The sequence below is a fragment of the Zonotrichia albicollis genome, chromosome 9, assembly GCF_047830755.1.
Source record: "Zonotrichia albicollis isolate bZonAlb1 chromosome 9, bZonAlb1.hap1, whole genome shotgun sequence".
NCBI classification, from domain to species: domain Eukaryota; kingdom Metazoa; phylum Chordata; class Aves; order Passeriformes; family Passerellidae; genus Zonotrichia; species Zonotrichia albicollis.
The window spans coordinates 24574002-24591158 of NC_133827.1; the positions used below are offsets into that span (position 1 = coordinate 24574002).

The following is a 17157-nucleotide window of genomic DNA, read 5'->3' on the forward strand; positions in this document are numbered from 1 at the left end:
TCTTTATTCAAGCCCTCTAGTGGTAGTCGTCCTGTTTGTTAACATGGGAAATTGCCACATAACTAAACTAAGGATTTGGAATCTCTAACAGGAAATTAGAGGCATCTGCCCTTAGAAGCAGAGAGAGAAAAAAAAAAAGGAAATGTCAGTAGAAAATATTATTATGTAATTATTTCTATGCAGAAATTATTGTGATTTAAATGTTCAGAGTAGTAGAAATCCTAAATGCCAAGTCAAGTAAACAGAAAAGGCAGAAAGTGCCACTCTAAGCAGTTGATAAGGCCTGACCTCCAGGGAGTGACAGGTGCTATGGACTGAAAATGTTCTGCAAAATCAAAGCTGAATCAAAGCTGACCCACTTCTCCTACAGACAGAGCTAGAGTGTCTGAAACTCAGGATCTGGGTACTCTGGTGCTGTGGAGGAGCTGTCAGTGAATGTGCTGCCCTGGCCACACAGGCAAACAGCTCCTTTCACTCCTCCAGGCTTCATTTCTGCCACTACTCTCCAAACACTGTGCTGCCATTGCTGTGTGTTTCTTAGACTTTCCTTCCTCTGTTAAGTTCTATTTCAAAACAAATTTACAAATGTCCCAGGCCAAGGCAGCAGAGACAACACAGAAGCATTTCAATGAAAATATTGCTGAAATTGGGGAAAAAAAAAGGGCTCAAGATTTGGGAAAAATAATCATGCAATAAAATCAATATAGTTAGGACCACTCCTATTGTAATGTGTATTATATCATGGCTGCCTTTTGTAGAAATAAACTGTTAAAAAAAGTACTGCTAAATTTAAGCTTAAACCAATTTTTATAAATGCAAGATAACATTACAGTTTGTTTCTAGAAGCAATTTCAGGATTTTAACAATAAAACTGACCTGTCCAGAGCCTGTCAAATAACCAGCCTGCCTGTCTCAGCCCCCAGGTTAATCTGTATATTCTGCATAGGACTGTACCTGAAGCTATTTTACTTGTTAAATGGCTAAATAGCAGCTGATGTGCCTGGCAGAGCATTCAATGTTTCTCAAGAATAACTCTCACAGAATTTTCTGGCTGATAAAAGCTTTACTCTGGTTCTGAGTGTTTCTTCAGCATCTCCTCTTAACCATCTAGAGGATTTTCTGGAGTGCTTACATGAATAGAGGTGCTTGTTAGAAGTACTCATTTCAAGGAAGTGTTTTGTGAGTGAAACAAGAATTATAATAGACAGTCAAGAGATCCTTTGGGGAAAAGGGGCTGGTGGGAACAGACAGAAGATCCTTGCTGAATAAAACATTTTTTCAAGGAATGTCTAAGCTAAGCATAACAAGAGATCTCTTCCAGAGGGGATGGTCTTCACCCTGGATACTTTCCCATTACTTTTCTCATGTTCCATGAGAGCTCTAAAGTGTCTGAATCAATTCTGAGCTATCCCAGAAAAGTGTTAAAGACGTTTATTTGTATTCTAAGCATTTGATAAAGTAATTTTTAAAAAGGCAAAATAATAGATAATATCCTGCTTAGTACAGTCCTGACAATTAGAATAATAAAGTGTTTGCTGTTTTGCTTTCAGTTACAGTATTACACAAATAAGACAAAAGAAATATGCACATAAGGGTCTCTGGAAACTATCCTTTGTGAGAAGGATGATCACTAGGTAATGTATAGGCCATGTCCAATAAAAATGTACAATGAGCACACTGTGTAGCAGAGTTTAATTTCCTGGCTCTTGTGGAACTTAAATCTCAGCTTTAATAAGAGTGTGCTGCGGCACAAAAGGCACCATGAAGCAGAGTGATGCAATGGCTACAGTGCAAGCTGAGTGCACAGAACTGTGCTCTTTTCCTGGATCTACTACTGGCTTCCAAAATCATTTTGTACATGTCACTTCTACAGCTCAATTTCCTCCCTGATAAAAATGGGACTAACAATGGTTTCTCACCTTTGACACTCCTGGATGAAAAGTGCTTAGTATTATTAATTCATGAATTTATCAACCTCAAGCAGAGTTGTGACCTTGAAAATGGAGAAGAGTTCCAGAGTCTGCAGGGGCTTCTGTGGAGACCATTAGAGCTGTTTGTTTAACCAGGCAGGCACGTGGCTGCTAAAGTGGTGGTGCAGGGCTGAGGAGGGGAGGCAGCGTCACACACCAGATCAGGGGGTGGTTCTCATGCCCACACAGACAGAACCAGGGAATCACAGCACTGAGCAAAGGCTGGAATAAGCCCATCATTCCAAGTGGAGGGGCTGCTCTCCTCCTGGGAGACACAGAACAAAGTTTTGAAAAACCCTCCATGCTTCAGTCCTATATCTTATGGATTAGTTACAGCAATCAGTCACAACTATTGATTAGTGTGGCAGTGCACAGGGACTCACAGTAAAGCCTCCTTCTCAGTAGAGATCCCTTGGGAACATTTTTCGTTTTTAAGGTATTAAAGTGATCAAGAAAACTGAGGTAGTGTTTTGTAAATCTTTACCAAAGAATGGCAAAACCCAAGATAATTCATCATTTGTGTTCCAAAACTTCTAAGAACATTTTTCATATGGAAGTCAGCCTTAGTCCATTGATATTTCATAATTCTATATAATAATAGCCCAATAGTTTGCCTTACCAAAATATTCAGCTCTTTATTAACTTGCCTTTTTGCCTTATTGCAAAGAGAATTGGAAAGCCCTGAGTGAGTTACAGCTAAGGGTTCTGCAGCTTTCACTCTGCTCCACAATTTCCTTTGTGCTCTTTTAGCCTATGCTAATTGTGCACCACTGCTGTCATTGGAGCACATGTCCCCTGCTGGACTGCATCACCAGAAAGCTCTTCCAGTCCATCTGTGACAGCTCCAAGAGCACAGGAAACACTCTCTGTGGATACACTGATTCACTGTGGCAGGGGATAAGTGGGCTGGCAGCCATGGCTTTGTGCATTTTAATAACTGACAAAAAAAGAGATGGGAATGACATTCAGGAAGTGAAACAGAGAATGTGAATTTTCCCTTCTCAACTGACCCAACATGCTTGTGCTTAAGTTGCATTTTAAAGGACTAGAAATTTAGCTGGGACAGTGATAACTGCATTTATCTCTTATAAAATATATTACACCTCAAAGTAACTTGTATAACAGATACACATTTTACCATATAAAATGCACCAATGTGCTTCAAAAGATTTGCTTAGGGCTTTCTTGTTGCTGTTGTTTTGTCTTGTTCTTAATGGGGATTAGTAATACGGAGTGGTAAACTGTCTAAGATTAAAGAATGCAGAGAAAGTAGAAGTTCAGCCAAGCAAAATACTTATCTGGATTACCCATACAGTATCTGTGTAGGTAAATGCAAGCACATAACTTTTGGAGCTACAGAGATGTTCTTAAATCTGATATACGCAATGTGGGTTTTGTCCAACAAATAACTAGGAGTCATATCATATAGTGTGTATCATATAATCAGTGTGTAAATATGACATACAGAGATTAATGCATGACACATTTCTTCTGACAGTCTTAGATCATATTCCTGAAACTGAAAAGAGATTTTGGATATCAAGAAAAAACAGTACAGAAAATAATTTCTTCTCTAAAATCTCTGAGACTTCTGTACAGATCAGACTGATATTTCAGCAACTTTCCTCACAAAAGCACAACAAACACATCACAGTAATTAACTGGAACAGATACCAGTGGGACTCTCAGTTAAGAACATTCGGCTTCATAGGGAAAATCATGACCCTATGGATTTTTCAGTTCCAAGGAAGTTATGACTTAGTGAATCCTAAAACACCCTTGTGCCCTCTCTTAAGCTGCTGTTAAGTATTTATGTTCCATTTTGAGCTGCTGACCAGCTCCACATGGAGGTGATCTAGGAGCCAAGGGTTGCCTTAGCTATTTATTTTTTGTTTAGTCTCCTTGATGTGAAGGAGTTTAGGACACTTTGAACAGCAAAGGAATTGGAAGTGTGAGACAACATTTTCTTCTGGGGAAGTAAAAAAAGTTGAAGAGAGATAGAATATTTTTTTCACAGCATGCATTTAGTGGTCTTTTAAAAAAATAACACAATATCACTTTCCCAGCAAATGAAAGAAAACAGAAAAGCATGGCTGCTCATAAAACTATGTCAAAACACTTCCTGACTGTTTTCAAATTTGATTGGCAACATTTGTCCAGCTGTAAAAAAAAAGGTAGCATGTGTGCCATAATCTTTAGCCTTTCAGTCGGAAGTGACTGTAAAAGACTCACTTTAATTTAAAACATAAACAAATCTCTTATCTAGCTTGCCTATTTTGGAATATCAGTGCAAACATAACTTAATAACTAATATGGCAATAAAACTTCTGCAAGAAGAAATTTATAGTACATTAATCTTTAGATTCTGTATTTGGACTGGAAATTATTAGATGATAATGGAGTAAATGCTTTGCTAAGTGAACACAAACTTAAATACTGCATATATCAAATGTGGACATGCTGAAGAATAAATCTACACTACAGATTAATTAATTTACAGAAAGAACTTTCTTAAATAAAAGCTTCTGAAATAATAAGTCCAAGGAAGTGAGTAGGCCATCATTAAAGGGCAGGAAGTAAATTCAATGTAAGTCTATTAAATGAGAGACAGCAAAGTTTTCTATTGAAACAGTGAAAAAAATATCTACAGCCATCAAAGTTTCCCTCCCTCAGTTAGGAATCAACTTTTTATGCAGACTGGAGGTGCTGCCAAACTTCTTAATTAAAATTGTCTTAATTGTGGGGTTACCTGAACATGGAAGACTGCAGATTCTGTAGAAATATTCCTTCCACAAGGAGGAGAGTGCATATAAATACATCTCAATATGTTCACTCACTACTCACCACTTAAAAGTCAAACTCTGTGTCAGGTTTAGGTTGCCCTGCATTCTTCATCTCTTTTTTATGAGAAAATCTATGCAACTCTACTACCAAATGTGATTCTGCATGTGAAGTCCTAGCAAGCAGCTGGATGCAAATAGAGATCATCAGAAGTCAAGAGGAAATTGAATCTTTGCCACATGGCTTGCACTAAGGCGGTACTAGAACAGAACCATGGCCATTTCTGGACCTCCAAGTCAGCTGTGACCCTCAGAATCTTATGGATAACTTGGGTAAGAAAGCCACAAACACATATCTTGTGCTGTTTCTTTCCCTATTTCTTTCCTTTCTTCTCAAAGCACTTCTATGCTAATTGAACTGTGGAAAAAAAAATAGAAAGGTGATTCGCCTTCCTACATCCCAATGATTTTCAGTTAAAATGAAATCTGGTTAAACTGCAGCAAATGTCTGCTCTGTAGAATGAGAATTGATGGTGGCCCATGTGGATTGGGTTGCATGGCAGGGTTTTTGTAGTGGGGGAGCTACAAGAGTGGTTTCTCTGGGAAGGTGCCAGAAGCTTCCCTTGTGTCCAGCAGAACCAGTGGCAGTTTATAAGGATAGGGCTTCCATCCAATGTGTCAAAGTGCATTTTAAAGAGATGGGCCCAAGCATTTCCATGGATTAAACATTGCTTCACTCAGTGTTGCCCAAGGTCTCCTTCTGAAAATTGAGCTGTGCCATTTATGTCAGTTCAGCTGCACAACACCAGGTACAGCCTCCTGGTTTTGCAAAAGTAGATTTTCCTGACTAATGGCCTTCTATCCCAACGAAATGCTCACTTCCACTGATAAGGGTATTGCAGGAAGAAAAACAGCAGGGTGTTTGTTGGCAAATAATGTTTCCCAATTTGAGGAAACAGCTGGGGAAGACGATTGTCAGACAGGTTTAAGAAACACAGAACAGACAGGAGCAGCAAGAAAGGTGAGGAAACATGACCTCAACTCCACCCAAACCACAGGCCACCCACATTAATTTTCTGATATTTACAGATGAAATAGGAGTTAACTCTTCCCAGCTTCTTTCTGTTTTCCTGCCTGCCTAAAGCTGTGACCTATGGCTACACAGGCTCCTGCACAGGCTCAGTAAATCCCAGTCAAACCCTCTGCATCTCTCTTACCCAAACCTTGAGTTCTCCCAGGGCACGCCAGCTGAGCTGCAAGGAATGGCCATGCCCATACCTGGGCCCCCTGGAAATAGGAATCCACGGAATGAAAGGGGGATAGTGAAATAAAAGCATGAAGATGGAAAAGGGTAAAGAGGAAGAATGTTAGAATTTAAGAATAAATATAGATAAGGGAAAATAAAAGAAATTCTCCCCCAGCCTGTCAAGAAAACTTTGAGATGCTTAGCTTTGGAAAAAAAATCTTAATAAGAATAAAATCTTAATAAGAATAAGAATACAAAGCTTCAAATAATGAGTCCAAAAGAGTTCTTATAATCTTGAATTCATTTTTCAATAGAGAAGTGAAAATCAGAGAGCAGTGTTAATTAACATCCTAATGTCATGTCAGTGCTGGTATATGTATGAATTACTGCCACAAGCCCTAGAGCAAGAGGTGTGCTGTTATCTCTCTGATAGCACTCACATATTTCTTTCCTCATTTTTTTGGTATTGCTGAGAAAGCTATCATCCTATGTAATCACAAAAGACAGATGAACATGGTAAATAGATGGTCCCTTAGTATCAAAACTTTTGAAAATATTGCCATTATTTCCTTGTTAATAAATGTTTAGGTCGGGATTTTTGAAAGAAAATCCTTTTACCAAAATCATCTACTGCACTCATCACTGGCCTCATTTTCCATACACCAAACTTAAGCAATTTGCAGTCAAAAAGAATAATTTGCACTAACTTGCCATGAACCATTTTTTGATTCCTCCTGAACTGAAGTCACTATCAAGTCAACACAGAACTATTCTGTAGGTAAATTCATAAATCATGTTTGCCTACAGGACACAACACCTTACTCATATACAATTTTCTGCCCAGTTACTTTTCTTTCTATTATGTTTCTCCCTCTCAATCTACTTCCAAGAGCTAAGCCTTTTGGAAAATAATTTTCAGTGTTGCAACTTGTGTGTATTTGCACTTTTAGAACTGATTCCTGATAGTCTGTGTTCAGGTGGGAGGAAATGAGTGATAGGGATATTAAGGGCCAGGGATACTGAGGGCTCTTCAAGGTATCCAAGTAATTCTGAAAAATCTAAGGCAGCCACAACTGGCTGACAAGGACTTAGCACCCTTGTAGTTCATCCTACAGACTCTTTGAAATGATCCTCCATCCCTTTCAAGTCACAAGGTCTCCATTCATTTCAGTGTGCAGGATCAATCCCATGAGGCTAAAGCATGCCAAAAAGCTGTCAGAGGCTAATAGCAAGGACATGTGACAGCAACACTTCATTCCCTGCATGAATATGGGGGTTCACCTGGCATGAATAAGAATTATGACTTCAGAGGGGAATTTTCTGATAAAACCTCTGATTTGTATCAGCTCCAGTCCCTGTGACTTTTAGTTCTAAGCAGCAGACTTCTAGGCACATTTGCACTTCCCTCAGCTATCCCATGCAATGCCAGTATTCTGTTCTTTCCAAATTGCTTTTCATAAATTAAGGTGGGGCTAATTTAGCAAACCGTCCATCAGAAAGACTTTTCAGATTAAGGAAAATTTTTCCATAAAGTGTTTCATTAAAAAAAGTCAGATTAAAATTATTTTAAGGGGCCATGTCTGTGAAAAAAACCCCCATTTTTAATGGCTCATGGTGGCCAACAGCAACAATGGCTGAGGCTGGGACAGTGCTGCAGAGCAGAGGCTGCTGCTCTCCTAACGACTCCAAGCCTACAGTGAACACAAACTTAAGTGAGGAATTTGAGACTATTATTAGCTTTCATCAGTTTCTCTGTGGCTTATTCATGGAATCTGGACAGATCCCAGAAGCATGGTTTCTCAGCCCTCATTAGGCTCTGCAAAATGAGCCTCTCCTACTTGGAAATACCTACTTGGCACCGATTCTCTCTCTCTCCTCTCTCTTCTTTCAGTGGGTGTTTTTGTTGCAATATTCAGGGTTCACATTGGGCCAGATCCTTTTCCAGAGGAAGGGCAGAACCATGCCTGTAACAGTGAAGGGAAGGCTGCACATGTCTTTGTTTCTTACAGCTGCACACATAACACAACTGAAAATGTCTGCAGAAAACCAAGTTCACACTCAAACACCCTGAAAACCTCCAGCAGGCCTACCTTTGTCGCTGTGTGCCCTCTCTCTTGGATACACAGGCTGCACCAGACCTGTTCTCTTGCAAACACACAGAGCCAGTGACCTGTGAAAATGCTCCTGATCTTTCAAACATGAGCTCTGCTCTGCCAGCCCCTCATCAAACAGAAAGATCATTTATGTAATGAACCATCCACAAAAGGCTTTTATTCAGAACACACAAACACGTATGTCACTTTCTGCTCACAGTATCCAAGATGCCAGCACAAAAGGAAATTCACGTGGATGAGATGGCAAAGGAATAATCTTTTAAAAGGTCAGTGCAATGCTAAATTCACTTGAATTGGCCAGAAGGAGCTAAGTTTGAGATACCCTTTCTCCTGACTGAAAAGCTCAGTTATAGGTCAGCCAAAGATGACTTGGGTTAACAACCTAGCATCCAAAAATAATTGTTTTGTCTGCTAGAAAAACAAACCCTCTGAAGTCAGGAATGCTTTCTCTTTTGAAAAATGGGCAGCAGTAGTGCCAGATGACAATCCTCTTTTGGCTGGATGCAGGCTTCTTGCTTTCAAGTGTTTCATGGACCTTTAGAGTAATTCCCAATTTTTCTAACTCTTAACATTTAATTTACCCAAATTCTTCAACTTCAGGGAGATATTTGATATTTATACTTACTGAAACTGCAAGGTATTTTCAACACCAACAGTCCTGTTTTACTCTTCATCCTTCTCTGGCACAATTTCTATCACCAATTCCACCACTGTTACACCTTTTCCTTCAGTTAGACTCATTAAAGCACGGTGTCCTCATAGTAGGAGCTTTTTTGCCTAAAGCAGTGACAGACAAAGAAAAAAAGCCAGATCTGTTAATTGATATTACTGACAAGAACCCTGATTTCTAAAGACTAATAAATGAGGTTTTCGTGAGGGATGTTGTTCATGCAGTAATTTTTTAATTCCCTCCAGATTTTAAATGAGTTTGTTACCAAAAACTTGAGCTTTGCAAGTGGCTGTTGGTGTATTTTTATGTGCATAAAGGACAGAAAAACAAAAACACTGATGTTAATCAGTGGGGATTCAGTTGGCATTGATTACAACCACAACCAAGTTTTTAGTTCTGCCTCATGGATGTCTTACAAAACAAGCAAAGCTTTCCAAATGTTTCATAGAAAATATCCAAAATAAAGTGGTGGTATGTCATAAGGGTACAATTTTTTTGTTCTTTGAAAACCCAGTAATAATATATTCAGTTAGCATATTTAAAAACATGCAATTATGGTTTATTTTCAATAGTATTCTGTTCAATATTGAGAAAATAAAAATGAATCATGCAAAGTGGACTTGAAAGACCATAAATATTACTGTTAATTCTGGGATATTCCACTTTTTTGGTGGCAAGGATTAAGAGTTGGGAATTTGCTATGTCTCAATGGAAAGTTTGATATTAAACAGTTATCATTAGGCAGCACCAAGAAAACCACTTGTTCTCAACATATTTTCCTTTCCATAAACCAGAGAGCCAGAATTTTTCCATAGAAAAAGGAAGAGGAAATAAATGGATTTCATATAAAACCACTGAACATTTTTGGTCAGACCTCAATTATTTTCAAAGGCTTCATGGGGTGGTAGTGGTTCTGTTTCAAATTAGGGAGATGTCCAGGAGGCACACAGGAGATTGGGAAGTGCCTTCCTCAGAACGCAGAGATGCTGCTACCCCAGGCAGATTCAGTTAACTGGGAAACAGAAAGCACACACAGAACTTTAACATGAATGTAACCAAGGAACACAGCTGTTGGTTTCATCTGCACTGTTTTCCTAGACAATATCTAATTTACCTCTTTCAAAACCACTGACTGAGAAAAGATTGGCTTGTCCAGGCACTTTTTTCTTTCCCTATGAAGCCTAGATTTTATACAACATATCAAAAATCAGCTACTTCCCAGTGTTTAAACTTGCTGCTACTCCCAGAAAAATTATATTGCTCATTATTCTGTGTAGTTGAATAGCTGGTCTGCTGCTGAACTCATTCATCAATCTACCTTAGATTTTAATAGGAGGATCCAGCTGGGCTGCCACCAAAATTCATGGCACAGCTCTCAACGATGGACACTGCAGGTTGCCCAGGAATGCAATGTGCTAATAGCAGATGCCTTTAGAATCATTAGGAGCTTTGTACACATACATTTATATAATGTATAGCATTAATTTCTTAGCAGTAGTAGACGTGAGCCTAAATATTGCCATTCCAAAGCCTCAGTAATTATAATAATGATGAATGAATTATTAACATAGAACTTAATTCAGGAGGTCCTGCTTATGGAATTTTGACAAGGTGGCTGTGAATTATTCAAACACACAGTGGTACTGGAAAACAATGTGTTTGCAGCATTGTTCAAATACCCAGAATTCAGGCTGTCTTTTGTTTTGGCCAAATCCATCAGGTGGTTCCCTATGGATTGAGTGTGCTAAAGCCTTTCCTGTAAATCTTACCCAGGCAAATATAAGTATGGAGTGATACAACCACAGGATCATTTAGGTTGGAAGATACTTCTAAGATCATGAAATCCAACCATTGACCCAACACTGCCAAGTCCCCACTAAATCATAACCCTAAACACCATATCCATGGGTGCTTTAAACACTTCCAGAGATGGTGACTCCACCTTGTCCCTGGACAACCTGTTCCAGTGTTTGATAACCCTTCCTGTGAAGAAACGTTTCCAAATATCCAAACTAAACTTCCTCTGGTGCAGCTTGAGGCTGTTTCCTCTTGTCCTGTCTTGGTAGGTGGGAGAAGAGACCAACCCTCACCTGGCTACACCCTTCCTTCAGGTATTAATGGTAATGATTAGCTAAGAGAGTGATTATTCCGCCCTTGAGTTCCCTTCTCTCCAGGCTGAACTCCCCAGATCCCTCGGCCACCCTTGTGCTCAAGAGCCTTGCCCAGCTCCATTCCCTTCTCTGGACCTACTTCAGCCCCTCAATGTTTCTCTTCCAATGAAATTCCAAAAAACTGAACAAAGTATTCAAGGTGCAGCTTCACCAGTGCTTATTACTGTATTTAATTGCCTTTTCCTCTGAATCTGGTTACTACTTTTAGAACTTTCCTATTGCTATTCTGGTCCTTTGCAGACTGGTTATTTTCTTGGACAGAATTTAAATAAAGTCAGTTACTGCAGTCCAAAATTTTCTGTTACCTGAATGACGCATGTCAGGAGAAGGATGGAGGTACCCCAAAATTGTCATTCTTCCCTGTTCTCCCTCCTTTGTTTCCTCACCAGTCTTGTAACCCACAATAAAACCCCTGTTGAGAACCTTTCTTGTTCCCAAGTCCACCTCTAAAGTTTGAAGCTCTGGCTCAAACAGCTAATTAGAGAATTTACCTTCTATAGTCTCCCCTACCCTGTAGTTTGCTAACCCTAATCAGCTTTGCCCATTTGAATGCTTCCCCACATCCTGCACTCTAACTAAGCTGACATTTTGTCAGGCTGAGCAGCTTCTTACCTTCCTTTCAGTTAAACTTGATAATTTGTTCACAGAGTCAAGATACAATTACTCTGCAGGCAGGAACTGAAAGCTTTCCACAGTTTACTTTGTCCAAAAATACCAGTATTTGAAAAACTTTTTAGAATGGGAGAGATTTTCATATAATTTAAAAGTGAAGGGCAAGAAAATATTTAAGAAACAAGCAGAAAATTCTTGTTCTGAATCCATTTTCAGTTCAGATACCATTTGAATTTATTAATCTTACATTTTCATCAAATTTCTAAAATATGTCTTTGAGACTCCTTATTTTGATATGCTTCCTTTTAGAGAAAGACAGTTTCAATAAAAATCATACAGCAGAGGAAAAACTACTAAAGAGATCAGCACCATTTATTAGCCAAGTTCAGTTTTTCCTATTGATTGTCAGTACAAAATAATTTTGCTTGGATTTTTTGGCACTGTTAAAGATTAGCAACCCCCCTGCTTCCCTAAAATAGCCTTTAGAATCTCAGAAAAATCTGAGAAAAAAATTTAGGGCAGTTGATTAGCATTATTTCTGCAGGGGAATGTGACAACTGAGACACTCACCATCCTTTATTTGCCAGAGCTTTCAGACAATTGACTTCACCTATGCAGATTTCTGACAAAGGACATTCAAAGGTCACTCCAAAATGTGTCCCTCCAGGCCATGGGGGCTTGAGTGCTCCTGTCCACAACTTATTTGCTATAGTCCACTGCTTTTAGGTACATATGAAAAGAGCTTTGTGCAAAGCTTATATTAAGACATCTCTGCATGACCTTCCTTTCCTTTTTTCAAAGATTCTGGACAGACCTCATCTATGTGGCAAAGGTCAAATGGGAAACATCTTGAAAAGAGCTACTGAAGCAACAAGGGAATGTGAAACTTTGAGCTCTTCTGCTCTCAGCCATGAAGCTACTGTACCTTATGAGTAAGCTCATGGTTCTTTGTTCCTTTGAGACTATTTATTAAAAAATAAGCCTTTGAAAGCCCTCTTTATTTTCAGTTTGAATCATATAATTAAGGTGAGGAGGTGGAAGCACACTTAAAATGCTTTCACTGGAGTCACCTTTGTGAGTTGAGGGGAAGGATCTGTATTTACAAGAGATGAAATACAGGTTTGTGAAACATAACCACAGAGAATGTATTGGTATTTGAAAATGACAGTTGTACTGAAAAACTTCATCTTGAGGTACATTTTATTACAGAAATCTGACAGTTCAGAAGGCTTGATCACTCGTGAAGCTTTTCATACTACATTTCTATTCTTTTTTAGCATCCAAGACAAATGGAAAAAGAGGCAAATCATTCCAAGTCTGCTCAGATTCACATGTTTTACTAGAATATTGCCTTATTTTTCATAGTTTGAGATCTTACTGATTGCCTTGATATGTCCTAATATCAATTCTTTTTCAGAGCAATCAGTTTTCCTGTTACAAGACCTGCTACAATTTTGCTCTCAATTTCAGAAGAAACCTCCTGAACCTCTTTGAGATAAGCAAGCAATAATATGTCACACCCAAAGAAATCAGAGGAAATATGTTGTTCTTAGAGACACCCAGAAAAGGTCAGGTATGAAAACAAGAATACCACCAGCATTTCCATCCCTGGCCTGCCTCAGATGTTGAAGGTAGGGAATGTTGAGCAGGGGAAAGTCTGCCCAGGCTGAGGGCACCTTGCAGTCCAGCACAGGGGCTGTGCTCAGACACAGGTGGCCCTGGAGCAGATTTTAGGGGACAGGCTCTGTCCTGGCCAGGTGTCACCAGCCTGGCTACCACCAGGGCTTAATTTGAAGGTTTAAATGGAACCTTGTTGTGCCAAGTAATGGTTGTATTTAGAAACATCAGTATTAAAGGGACAGATCTCTTCTGAGATCACATTTCTGTACCTTTCAAACAAATTCGTGGTGTCAGGTGAAGGACAGAGTGCCATTAAAAAATAGGGATAGGCCTTTTTTGCAATTTGCATAATGTACAGTGGTATTTGTGATTTCCATTTTGTAACTCACACAGAGAATATTTACTTGATATAACATTAAATGTGAGCTCTGTGAAATATTGCGATTCCAGAAATATGTCAAGAAAACGCACTCATCTCAAAAATCAAGCTGAAAAACCATGATCTGCCTTTTAAGAATCTGCCTGTGCCAATAACTCAAACTCTTTTTCCAGTATAAAAGCAGGATGTGCCTATTTAACATGACCACAATGTTATCTAACAGAAGCCCACAGAAAACATGAAACCTTTGTCTTACAGTCCCTAGGTGAGCACATTATCATTTTCTTCTTGTCACTCAACACTGAGCATGTTAGATAACAACCTATAACAGAATTTAATATAATGGTTTCTCCAGTCAATACTGGGATGAAGATTGAGATTTTTCTAATGGGATCTGAGTAGCCAAATCCCCTGGGCAGCATGGATGATCCCATCAGCCTTAAAATTCAGTCAAGCAAAGAAATAGTGTCAACATAATTTGAATATTGGAAAACAGTTGTTGCCTTCCCTACCTTAAAATGAAAACCCACACATAGAAATATGTATTTATTAGAACATTTTTGAGAGAAACATTTTTTCCTCAAAGGGTTTGTGTAAAGAAATGTCTTGTGCATTTATGGAATAGCACTTCAAGGTTCTGCATCTGCCCTCCTATTTTTATCATGATAATAAAAAGAAAATGGCAAAGAAACATAACAAATACAATTCTGAAATTAAATAATTATTTTGATTTTTTCTTTTGTCTCATTTAATTGGAATAGGAAGGGACACTTAGTGGCAGGTTAGAAAGGTGCTTTGCTGGCTGATCCTGTGCCTATCTCACAGAATTTCTGGGCTCATGAAGCAGCGCTGAACACCAAGGCAGAGGAAACCTGACAGCTTCTCATGAGCCCCAGCTGCTTGACCCAAGACAAGTACCTAAAATAGTCCCACCAAGGGTTTTTTTAACAGAAAGGGAATAGAGCTTTTCTGTTACAATTTACCATGAGTCTGCCTGGGGCTGCACCAGCACTGCTCAGGTAGCAAATCCAATGTGCAATTAGTTACTAAAAGACTGGAGACCCAGCTTTGTCTTCAGGCATCCATGAGGAACCAAACATCCTCTTTGCCTCTTTGATCCTGCCCCTAAAAATAAGCCGGTGATGATAGTACAGTCCCACCTATTGTTGCCTTTCCTTACACAACAATCAGCCACTCTAACAGAATTCAATCTGATAAACCAACTTTTATCCTCAACTTTTCTGGTTCAATTAACTTGTAATAACTAAAACTCTCAAGGCAGCTGAAAACCAGTCAGGAATGATCTTTCATGTACACTAACATCTGATTCCTGGGAAATGAACAGTAATTATTAAAAATAGCTTTCCAGTTGAATCCATATGCTGACAGGAGGCAAATATACATTAAGAAGTTAATTTAAAACTACTAGGGACGTGGAACCATAAGCACAAATTGATTTGTGTGAGTTTAAATGTCCCTCTGCACATTACAGATTGCTTTTACTGGTATGTGTGTAAAAACATCCTACTATCAGTACTTTAAAATGCAAAGATGTAATCAAAATTGTGCCACTTTAAAATTTGGAATTATCCACATTAGTTATTGAGAAAGTAAGCATCACATAAAATTCTCTATGGATTTTTATTTACTTGTCATGCATAAAATAGAAGCAATAGTGTTTCTATTCTATTATAATGAATAAATAGGTGCTCTAATATATAAATCTCTACATGTATGTATTTGTATTGAGATCCTGCTTTGAGACTGGAAAAATACCAACACCCAGTTGTAAAAATGATGTCTTCCAGTAAGACCTTACAGTATAAATAGACAATAAAGACAGGGAATGGAAAAAAAAAGCCTTGTTATGAACTTTATGATCTTGGACACTGAGGGAGTAAAAGATTTTCCCCACCACCATAAGTAACTTCTGACAGAAATAAAAATCAAACCAGAATTCTTAAAATGCAGCCTTGTGCTCTAACCACATGGCCAAAAGTGTCTGTAAATTATTAAAGGTTTAGCATGAAATTATGTTGTGAATTAACATGGAGAGTTGCTAATACAATAATTGAGTTTATTTTGCATATTTGCCTTCTGAACTCCTGGGCATAGCAAAACTCTTCAGGGAGTGGTGACTATACCAACAAAAAGAGTATGCATGTGTATTCAGAGAGATCTTTTCAAATCACATGGCTGGTTTATTTTTTCCCATTGACCTTCCTGAAGGTAACTTAGTGCTGACATGCTATTGTTGAATAGTTTTCTGTGAGAAAGAGAACAAAATACAATTTGGATAAATGAAAAAATAATTTGCTTGAAGACAGAGTACCACAGGAAATAAGATTGCCTCTTAGCAATTTGAAAGAGATTTGAATCTGGAGGAAAACAAAAATAAAAGAGAAGGATTCTGGAGGGTAGGAGTACCCCACCATTGTTGGTTCTACAACACTCTGGGCTAAAACACTGATAGACACCTTTGTGACTAACACTGCTAATTAAATGCAGCTGCTAAAACATTTCCTGGCTAATCTTTGGGTATGTTACATTTGACCCACACTGCTGAAATGCTGCTCCAAACGGAGTCATGTCTTGTGAGCACCTTACAGCTTAGTCCAAGCAAAAACCACCACTAAAACCAGTGGTGAGTTGTACTAAAATAAGAAGATAAATAATGGAATCAGCTACTTCCCTCTCTTTGTCACAAACAAAAAATCCAACCCCAGAGCTGCAGTGAGCTCCCCATGGCTGTCAAACATCCATCCTCTATAAACACAGGCTGGAGCCACATCTGGGCACAGCCCCTGCCCAGCTCCTGGCACATCAGCCAGTCTGCTCCTCAGGCTTTGTCTGTGCACACCTTGAACTCCCCTCTATGGACTCCAAAATCAGAACTAAATTTTATTAGCATGAAATGTAAAAAAGAAATAAAATTACGGTAAGTATTAAAAGGCTGTGAGTAACCAAACTCAAAATAATATTTTTTTCAGTTTGATTACTGTGCTGGTAGAGTGCATTACTGTGCCTTCTGAGTACAGTGAAGTACTTCCTTCTGAGAGTATGAAAAAAGTCCCCAAAATTCTACAATAGAAGTGCAGGAGAAGGAGGAATGGAAACAAGATGTTAAAGAAAGGTACAATTAAGAGTAAAATTTGTGGCACCATACAGTTATCCTCCACAGTCTCCAGCCTCACTTGCCTCACCAGGTCAGTGTAATGCAATTGTCACCTATAAAAATCACAGTAATCTCAATTTTACACATATCTCATTCTCTAGGTTGCAGCTCTTTTCAGCCAAAATAACTTCTCTCACAGCACACCACAACAGGGATGGACTCCTACATGCATCACTACCATTCCCAGATTTTTATATTCAGTTTCATTTACAGACTTCTTGGAGCAGAATAGCACTAAAAACAAGCAGGTTTTTAGTGTTTGTAGCACGTTTGTGTGTCAGTCAGTGTACAAACAATGTAATCTTAAAGGGCCACATTTCCCCAGCCTTTTATGCAGAGCTGAAAGGGTTTCAGCTCCTCTTTACTCCCACTTTCTCACACAAGAATCACAGTCCTGTGAGTTGCCCACAATTGCTGCTT

At 38.8% G+C, this 17157-nt stretch overlaps 1 long non-coding RNA gene across 1 annotated transcript in view; it reads right to left on the reverse strand.

Annotated features, from left to right (window-relative positions):
• LOC141730137 (uncharacterized) overlaps positions 1 to 17157 on the reverse strand; it is a 43143-nt gene that overhangs the window by 6409 nt on the left and 19577 nt on the right. The window contains exons 5-6 of the long non-coding RNA XR_012581606.1: positions 8736 to 8887; positions 7849 to 7960 (exon numbers count right to left, since the gene is read on the reverse strand). This is a non-coding gene — a long non-coding RNA (uncharacterized LOC141730137). The remainder of the gene's footprint in view (positions 1 to 7848; positions 7961 to 8735; positions 8888 to 17157) is intronic.